This window comes from Kryptolebias marmoratus, linkage group LG18, assembly GCF_001649575.2.
Source record: "Kryptolebias marmoratus isolate JLee-2015 linkage group LG18, ASM164957v2, whole genome shotgun sequence".
Taxonomy (NCBI): Eukaryota; Metazoa; Chordata; class Actinopteri; order Cyprinodontiformes; family Rivulidae; genus Kryptolebias; species Kryptolebias marmoratus.
Window position 1 is genome coordinate 12462508 of NC_051447.1, and position 7223 is coordinate 12469730.

Consider the following 7223-nt stretch of genomic DNA (forward strand, 5'->3'; position numbering starts at 1 on the left):
AATCATCAAAATTAAACGAAATAAACATTTGAAATATATGAGTTTGTATGTAATGTATGAATATAATATACAAGTTTCACTTTTTAAATGGAATTACTGAAATCAATCTACTTTTTCATGATATTCTAATTTTATGACCAGCACCTGTAAGTGTCAATACAACTGTTTAAGTCTTTATTGAATCTCAGGAAAACAGGAAGTTGCTTCTTTCAGGTCCAAAAATAAAACTTGTCCTGCCACTCCAGATTAAACTTGTCTAGATCTGCCACTGTTGGCTTCTGATTTCTATTTTAGTCAAAACAGAAGACCACTTTCTAGTTTTTCCTCTTTTTTTTCATTAGTGTCATACCGGACCATTATTTATTATAGTTAACACAAACCGTTTGAAGAATTGTATGCTATGACTTGTCTTCTTAATCCTGGGATTTACTTTGTTTTATATGCTGTTTCATTTATGCCAAGTCTGAGAAAACAATCATTTGGATAAGTTCTAACTTAATATATGTTATTGTTTTATTAGAGTGAATTTGAAAGAGAAAATAATTGGCATGCCCTTAAGATAGATTTAAATTATTGCACTGAGTAAACAACACAAGATATTACTACAAATACAAGAATGTGTGATTTGAAAAAAAGTAAAGCTCAAAGAGGTGTTTCCATGTTTGCACTAAAGTCACTGAGCATCAGACACAGCTTTGCATTAAAGAACAGAGTTTCAAGATTTTCTGCAATTATTTGTGCATTTTGCCCCTCAGATCTGTGTGCTCTTCTGTCTGACTACACTTCCCTCAGAAGCTCTCTATTACGCAGGGAAACGGGCATCATTTTGTTAAATAAGAACAAGAAGCTGAAGGAGTGGAAGATGAAAATGACAAAAGCTGAAGCAAGTGAGAAGTGGGAATGAGGAAGATGAAGTGGGATGGACACATCAGAAAGAAACACGGAATAAAAAAAAAAAATCCAGAATAAAAGTGTTACAGCTGGACAGTGAAAATAAACCTCGTGTCACCAGTGATCTGGGTGGGAAATATGATCAGAATGGATGGAGGGCAGCAGTGTTTAACCACAAATGACTTTTAGTTTCAGTGACTTTTAGTTTCTTCAGGTTCCAAGTTGGAAACAGCACGAACGGCTTTCATAACACAACAACACGTAAGCTTCAGGAGCTGCCAGATTATTTGCTGTTTTAATCTTACAACTTGACAAGTGACATAATAATGAGCTAATCAGTGTTGCTCATTTTACCTGCGAGTGGTTTTATTGTTGAGGCAAATTGGCATAAACTGAGTAATAATCAGCTGTAACTGAGTTAGGAACGTGAAAGCTACTGCCTGCGAAAATCCAGCGTGATTATGATGGCACGAATCAAAGGCAGGGAGCAACATTTTTCATTGCACTTTGCACATTAGTCCACGCACTAAAAAGACTGTCAGCATTCATTGTAGCTGAACTCGACGTGAACTTAACTGAGCCGAACTTCAGTGAGAGCTGATCTGCAGGCTATAATGAGCTGTGATACAAGCTAAAGTCAGTGGAGCTGTTATCTGCTTAATGATAAAGACCGGAGACAGATGCTATCACTGCAACTCTAAGCTCTCTGCCTGAAAATGTCATTGCTACAACCACGCATGCACACAATCGCCTCGCACGCATTGTTCCGTCCAATATTGGTCACCGGTACAAGTGCATTTTTCACTGCAAATAATCACAGCATTAGTGGAACAAAAAGCTTGAAAAGTCTGACGTCACTCTGCTCCTTTAATTGGCTTAACCAGATAACGTACAAAGACAAGGACAAGTCACCCTAAATAAGTCTCCTACATCATCTCCTCCATGTGCCCTTCATTGTTCACCATTCATCTTTTTTTTTACTCTCACGCTCCATCTGTGTTTTCTTCCCCTGCATTTATTCCAACATCTTTTTGGGTGGACAGTGAAGACATAATTATCAGTCAATTAACTGATCATGACACCTGATCAGACACTAATTAACGAGAGACACACACATGCAGACACGCACTGATGTACTTTACAGCTACTCTGATAATGAGAAGAAAAGGAGCCTCACTGAGGTCCAGAAAACTGGGCCTCACCAATATTCTTCTTTCCAGTTCAGTGCAGTCATCTGCCAGCCCAGCTAAATTGTCGTTTCTTATAAAAGGTGACCTCCTTCTGCTACTGTACGTCTTTCTACTCCTTCACTCTACTTCAGCGCTCGCTTCCACATCATCGTTTCAAAATAATTCATCCTCCCCTCTTCCTCTAAATCTCCTCATTTTGCACTGTCCTGCACATTTTTCTGATTCATCCTTCCTTCTTTCCAAGCCTTCTTCCCCTCTTCATCTCCCCTGGTTTTCACCTTCTTTTATCCCTAATCTATACAGATGTCACACCTTTCATTGACTCTCCAGCAGCGGCGCAGTTCATTTTTCCTCCTTCTTCTATCAATCTACCCCTTCGCACTTCTCCATTTATCTGCATCTTGTTCTTTCTTCCATCACTTCTCTGATGCTTATTTTAAGCAGCTGCATTTATTTTCTCTCCCTTGCTATCAACCAAAGCAGTTGAAAAGAACACTAGCCCATCAGAATTTTGTTTAATCTTATTAAGAGATGTTTTCATTTGGGTGTCCGTTAGCCTCGTCTGGACAAAGACTTTTGTCTTTTTCTCCATACTCCGTGATCTATTACTGTCACAGGTGATAAGGTACTAACTACTGATAACTATTTGACAGAACATCCCTTTGAAAAAGACCAGACTATTCCTACAATCCTATTTAATGCCATCCACTCACTGAAAATTAAACACACATGCAAAGAGCAAAGTTCTTGACTCAAAAGCAGACTAAGCTGAAGTATTAGTTGTGTCCAAACACGCTACATACAGGAAACTCTCATTTGTCTCTCTTGTTTGTCCATATGCGCCCATGACTTGGACAGACAAACCGTCTAAGCACATCTATACACCCATGAGCAACAATAAACCACATATACACACACCGGCTTTCCTTAATCTTTGACCTTCCTCACCAACGGATAACTGCGGGTCATGCTAAGCCACACAGGATACTCAGGAAATATGAGTAATTTAAAAAGGATAAAACATGAAAGTGCAAATATAACACTTGTGATAAGACCACAGAGGCTTTAAAAAGACAATATAAGGACAAATGGGTAGCCTGATGATGCTGTGTAGTGTCAAAACTGAAGCAGAAACCTGAGGAAGCATGAGTGTGCATGTACAGTCTATACACATTTCATACAGCTCACTAAAAATCCCAAGGGATTATGTGTGTGTAAAATAAGCACCTGTGTTCCACATCCACCAGCACTTTATTTACTGTCAGATGAACATTTAAAGTTTCTTACTGTAGTCCTCTGACTATCCCTCCTAATTCTGAGGAACTGATTAGTTGGTTGTTTGTCCTCAGGTGAAGTGAAGCAAGTACAAAGTCACTTTTCAAAATAAAGTATTCCCATTAATCCATTTTCTACATCTGCTGTGTCCTGTTAAGGGTGAGGGAACCTTGAGCGTATCCCAGTTAAGACTGAACAAGGGCTCATGCAAATGTTTGACAAGTCATGAATCCATCATTGGCTGACACAAACACAGACCACTGTAACACACACATACTAGAACTGCCAAATACCTAAAAAAAACTAAGTCTTTCAGCTATAGGAGAGAACCTGTGAGGAGAAAATATTTTAAAAATCCACTTGATCCAGGCTTTTGTGGGCAATGAGGTGATGATGCAGTTCAATAAATTAATTAATACACATACAGACACAATGGAAATCCTTTTAGTTGCGTTTTCTTCTAATATTAATGCCGTAGCTTTCAGAACTCACTCCAAATAGCTTACAGAAACTGTAAGATGTTGGTAATTGTCTTTTATCCTGACTTAAGCAACAAATGTTATATAGTATAGTTAATTCTCAGAAGGCTTGCTATAAGCTAAAGATAAGACTGTAGTTCTGAGCTGTTTAATACTTAAGAGTCAAATCAGTCCCTTAGCAGGCAAAAGACTAAATTAAAACCAAACCATGAGCCTCTAAATGTGATTGAAAGGGTATACTTTATGTTTTAGAGTCTGAAATTACAGTCAACTCAGACACTTGGGGAAAAAAATACAACCTTGGGATTTAAGTTTTGGCTTTGCATGGCTGAAAATACCTGCAGATTTCCAATCGTACACTGTAGATTTGCATTAAAAGGACATCACTACCCCAGCCCAAAGCTGAAAAAAATCCTTCCTTCTCATTTTTATAGTTTCAAATCACGTTGCAATCAATAAACTTGAGCAGATGAAAATCCAAACTTGTTTACTTATGGTTTTGTTTTTTGTATTTTATGTTCAGGCTAAAGATCTGCGAAAATCTGTATGTGGTCCAAGAATCGCGGATGATCGTTGTTTATATTTTCATTATGTTGTAAATATTACAGAGACAATATGATCTGTATTTGTGAGCTTTGTTTCATTTATTGTACGCTTGTGGCACTAATATGTTTGTGCTTAATGGCAGACATTTACTTGAGGCTTAAACAAGCTCATTTTTGTAGTTTCCACGGTGTCGTATGAAGAGAGAGAAAAGCAAAGCAAAATAAAACTTCAAAAGACAACTGCATGATGTTTGGCTATTTTTTTATTGGACCTGTGCAGACATATTATTTTTAATTTGTGTTTTTCTCTTGAAGGAATTGGGTTTTACTTTGTGTGTTGGCTGCATAAGTGTAGTAATGTCATTTGTATTTGGTTGAGAAGCAAAAAAGAATAAAACAAGACAGGTCTCCATATTTCTGACACAGATGAGCTTTTAAAACAAAAAAGCAACTCTTAAGTTTTCACATCCATACTCTAAATCTTCTACATTACACTCAACATTTATGACCACGGGTTTTAAAATCTTTGACTGTAACAAATTGTCATCTAAGTTCCAGTATGTACAGTTTAAGGCATGATGGATGCATAAATGTGACTATGTCGTGATACATTGCCTACTTTAAGGACCTCAAACCCAGGAAATGTATTGTAATAGCTGATAAATGGTGGAAAATTAAGTCACTCCTCTTTGATTTATGACAAGAGCGGTGCCAGCATCAGCATCCCTCCCAGAAACATGTGGCTCAGTGGTAGCCACAAGGAAAGGATGTGGGAGTGAGGAATGTGCGAGGAGCTGATGGAGAGTAAGATAGGAAAACAACTGAGGAAGTCAAAGTGAGCATGGAGAGGAGGAAACCAGAGGGGGGAAAGGGATAGGGTTACATCTAGAAAAGGAAGAGGAGGAGATGCTGGAGGATGAAGCTGCACCTCCACACAGAACTCACATGTACACAGATTCACACACACACACAGAGCAGGCAGCAGATATTAATAACTCCTTATTAATATTCATCTGCAGCGGAGAGATATGAGGTTAGAGTAACCCAGATACAAACTGTCTATCTACAGGAGTCCGTCTGTATGTTGCAACTTACATCTGATGTTCTTGGCTCTCACACTGATGCACATATTAGCCATAAAGGTGACACTTTCATTCAGTTTTTCATGACTTCATCCTGACGCTCACAACTGTCGTGTGGGTTCTGTGATTTCTGAGACGTAGACACATTTAGGCAACGTGACATGTGGTGTTTCTTAAAAGGAAAACTCACATCTTTAGAAGTGGTGTTCTGTGGAAAGTTTGTGTGCAATTAATAGGCCCACCTGTTGTAGACAGCTCTTCTAACAACCACAGTTTGAAAAAAATAGTTTATTTCAGACCATATTGACAAACTAATGACTAGCCTGCACAGGGCCAAGATCAAAATGGATTGCAAAAAGCATAAATGTTAATAACGTTTCCACAGAACACCACTTCAAAAGGTCTGAACTAGTGCTTTATTCAAAGTACAGGTAAACCACATGTAATAATGACTGCTACTGATCTCCTTTCTCTTCTTTCCTCACTATTTATTCTTGAAGCACTCCCCTTCTGTCTGCACATCAGCCATTAATCTTACGAAGAAGAGTAATGGGCTCTTGAGTTGTTCAGCAAAAGCAATTTTGACAATGCTCTCATGAAAAGTGGCTTGCTACGGACTAATTGCATTTTACAAATACCCTTGTTTAAACACAGAGCGAACACACAGCAGCAAAACAAGGTAAAACATGAAAACTCTAGTATATGTTTTAGTGCACATTCGTTTAGCAATAAGCATTAGATCCAAACCGCTGGGCATCAGCTGTGTCCATCTGAAACTAATCTACCACGATCAGCTCAAGATTTTATAAACAAACATAAATTGGTAACAATTTTACATTTTATAACATAACTTTTGCACATGCAAAAATACTTTGCAATGTTCAGTCCTTCGTCTCAAATTTTTACTCTGCCTATAAATTACTAACAGAAAGCCTATTGCCAACGTAATGGTTTATGGTTGCCTTTCTGGTAGGAGACTAGATCATCACTTGCCTGCTCAGTTTCATTTATCTTGCAAACACACACTCCAATAGCAAAATATTCAAAAGTGGCTGAACTTTCCACTAAAAATGCACACCGGTCCATCTAAATGTACACTTGAAAGTTCACTGATTGACTTATATAATTTGATGTTATTCTATATATATATATATATATATATATATATATATATATATATATATATATATACCTTGCACAAACCCTATCTTTTCTGAACAACCCTTTTTTTCTGCACCTAGCTTCATTTTAAGGAGGTAAAAATAAAACTGTACTGATGCATCTAACATAAAGCAACCACGTGAGCTGCTCATTTCAGATAAGGAGATTATGCAGCCAGAATTTTAATTAAATGCGACAATGCAAACACTACTGCACTGTAAACACACAGCTAGCAACTCACAAGGACTCAGTTCTCTGCTAGTTTTCTCTTAAACCACAAATTGATTTCCTCGATGGCTGATATTTCTGCTAATCCCTGCTTCATCCTGGTCATATTGACACTTAGCAGTCTCAACTTTATAAGCCTATTGTCCTTTGCATTTGTGCACTTTTCGCTTTCCTTCTCATTTTAAATCTCTTTGTGTCAAATCTCCTGCGTGGATCCATAATTCTTAATGTCAAACTTGACCTAGCTTTGCTATTCCACTGTCTGTGGTGTCACTGCTGCCTTGCTGCATCTTTTTAAAACACCTTGATTTCTCAGTGTATAAATAAGAGTACTGTTTCAAAAAAACTAGTTCCTTGCTCATCATATCACTC